Genomic DNA, 3118 nt, shown 5'->3' on the forward strand with positions numbered 1-3118 from the left:
GAGGCCACTCACGAATCTTCTCAAGAAGGCAAGCGCCTGGAACTGGGGTACGAAGCAGCAAGAGGCTTTCGAGCGCGTCAAGTCTCTCCTCGTATCCGCTCCCATTCTGCGTCAAGCTGACGAGACAAAGCCGTTCGTCCTCAGAACTGACAGCAGTGGGTATTGTTTAGGGGCTGTCCTTATGCAGGGGGAGGGACTTGACGAGCGACCAGTGGAGTACGCGAGCCGCCTTCTCAACGACGCTGAGAAGAACTACTCGACCACAGAACGCGAGGCATTAGCCGTTGTGTGGGCCGTGAGTAAGTTTCGCGGGTATATTGAAGGAGCCCAAATTACTGTAAAGTCCGACCACCAACCCCTGCGCTGGTTGATGAGCATGCGCTCTCCCAGTGGTCGCCTGGCTAGGTGGGCGTTAACTTTGCAGGAGTTTAACCTACGCATCGAGTATACACCGGGACGAGCAAATGTCGTCGCCGACACACTCTCGCGCCCGGTTTGTACTGAAAACGTGAGCTGCGATCTTTGTCTTACGGTCGTGGACTTACCGTCGAGAGGTAGCGCTGATATGCGTGCAAACCAACTCAAGGATCCTGAGGTACGTAAAATCCTCGAAGATATGGAATCCGACGACCCGTTTAGGGGGAGACCCTGGTCCGACCGCGGGTACATCGTGTCTGACAGCATCTTATACAGGTACGATCTTGAAGGGGACGATAGTGAGGAGGCGCGTCTGGTAGTACCTGAGCACGAGCGCGCCGCTATCTTAGTCGATTTCCATGATGCACCCACAGCGGGTCACTTCGGGGTCGAGCGAACGCTAAGCCGCATCAAGTCACGCTTCTACTGGCCTGGCATGCGAGCTTACGTCGTCAACCACATCAAGGGATGTTTGCCATGTCAGCGCTACAAGGCCGACACCAGGAAACCCGCGGGGCTACTCCAGACCCCCGCGATGTCCAAACGGTTCGAGGTTGTGTCTGTAGACCTCTTTGGCCCGTTGGTGGAGACGCCACGACACAACAAATGGATCCTAATAATAGAAGATGTCTGTTCGCGCTGGGTCGAGCTTTTCCCGCTGGAGTCAGCCACGAGTTTCGAGTGTGCCAAGACTCTCATCAATGAAGTCTTCTTCAGGTATGGGGTCCCTCGCCGTCTTCTCAGTGACAATGGCGTGCAATTCGTGAGTGAAGTCATGCAGCAGGTCTGCCACGTGCTGGGCATCGACCAAGTCCTCACTCCATACTACCATCCAGAGGCGAATCCGATCGAGAGAAAGAACAGGGATCTCAAACCCCAGCTGGCCATCCTCGTCGGGCAGGACCATGCAACATGGGACACTCATCTCGCCGCAATCAGGTACGCCATGAACTCAGCTGTAACTGCTAGCACTGGGTTCACGCCGGCTTATCTAACCTTCGGCAGGGAGCTGCGCGCACCGTCCGACGCCGCCACTGACTTACGAGCAGTGATTGAGACGGACAATTTCGTCCCAAACATAACGCCGCACCTGAAACGTATGTCCACGACCTTAGAAGAGGCCCGTGACGTGCACGAGAAGGCCCAGGCGTCTCAGAAAAAATACGCAGACGAAGGTCGTCGGCCGCCTCCAGATTACAAGGTGGGTGACCTTGTTCTTCTTAAGACCCAGGGGCCAAACGATACAGGCCCTGGCCAAACAGCCAAATTCATACCACGACGCGACGGACCCTACCGGGTCGCGTCCGCGCTTAGCCCGACTACTTACTCCTTGGAGAATATACAGGACGGCTCCAACTTAGGGAAATACCACGTCTCGCACCTTACGCCTTTCGTAGGCCAAGTCGAAGCTCCAGTCAGACAGAAGCGACGTCGTGGTAGGCCGCGCAAAAATTTTACAAATGACTCCTAGTCCGACTGCGAGGGCGCTTTCTCGGACTAGAGGGGGAGACTATAACGCGCGGAACCCATCAACGCCCTAACGGTACCCTACGCTCGCAGTAGCCGGCCGCCATTTGTTTTTTCATCGCCTGCGCCTCGTACAGCGCATGCGCGAGATGCAGCGCGAGAGACCGCCGCGCCGACCGCGGATTACCAGTCGCGATCGATCCATCACTACGCTCGGGCATTAATTGCATCTCCCGCTGCAGCCGCGTCTTCCGCGGCTCACGCGATCTCTCCCAGTCAATGTTTTCTTTTGTTTATGTGGTTATTTGCGTGTTACATTATAAATAATAACGATGTTCCGTTACCACTGTGTTTTGTCAGTTTCCTTAATAAACTTTGTTGAGTACGAAACGCGTGTTTGACCTTTTTTCTTAACTGTCCAAGTTATATATTTCCTTTAAAAGAGCGTCGAAAAAATCACGATTTGTAAAAAAAAAGTCGCAGTAATTATTATAAAAAGATTGGATAACCAATTATAGACATGCGCTAAAAGTACTAAGTAGGTACTTACATCTTTTACTTTCTATATTCAGATGAGATTGGAGTAATTGAGACCGCGAAGAAAGTAGATTTACGATGTAGGTACCTACCGCAATACGAAATGGAAAGAGAAAGTGAAAATGAACACCTTGTTATACTTTTGTTTGTTTGCATGTTGCGTAGGTGTTTCAGACTGCTTACCTCTATGCAAAAAAGGAGGAGGTTCCATTTTCGTCTGTATCTAAGAAGGAATTTGTAAAAGATTGTTAGGGAAAAAATTAAGAAAATTGCGCGCAAATACAGAAAAAATTAGAAAACTTTTTTTTTATTCGACTAGTCTCCTGATGGTAAGAGATCACCACCAGCAAAAACTAGAGGCCTAAGATGGGGATACCTCAAGTGCCAGTAATTTGACCGGCTGCTTACTCTTCACGCCGAAACACAACAGTGCAAGCACTGCTGCTTTACGCAGGATTAGCGAGAAAGATGATGGTAGCAATCCGGGCGGAACTTGCACAAGATCCTACACCTGCAAAACAATACAACTATAGTAAACTAAACTTCTCTAATGTAGCCTTAGCTTAGTTAAAATTACAACCGTTTACGATTAGGACACGTTGAGGTTAATTTTTAAGCAAAAAATAATGAAATTTCATTGATATTAATATTTATGGAATTCCATGGAATTTTTTGGCATCCCGGAATTTGGGACGAA

Source organism: Choristoneura fumiferana, chromosome 21 (assembly GCF_025370935.1).
Source record: "Choristoneura fumiferana chromosome 21, NRCan_CFum_1, whole genome shotgun sequence".
Classification (NCBI taxonomy): domain Eukaryota; kingdom Metazoa; phylum Arthropoda; class Insecta; order Lepidoptera; family Tortricidae; genus Choristoneura; species Choristoneura fumiferana.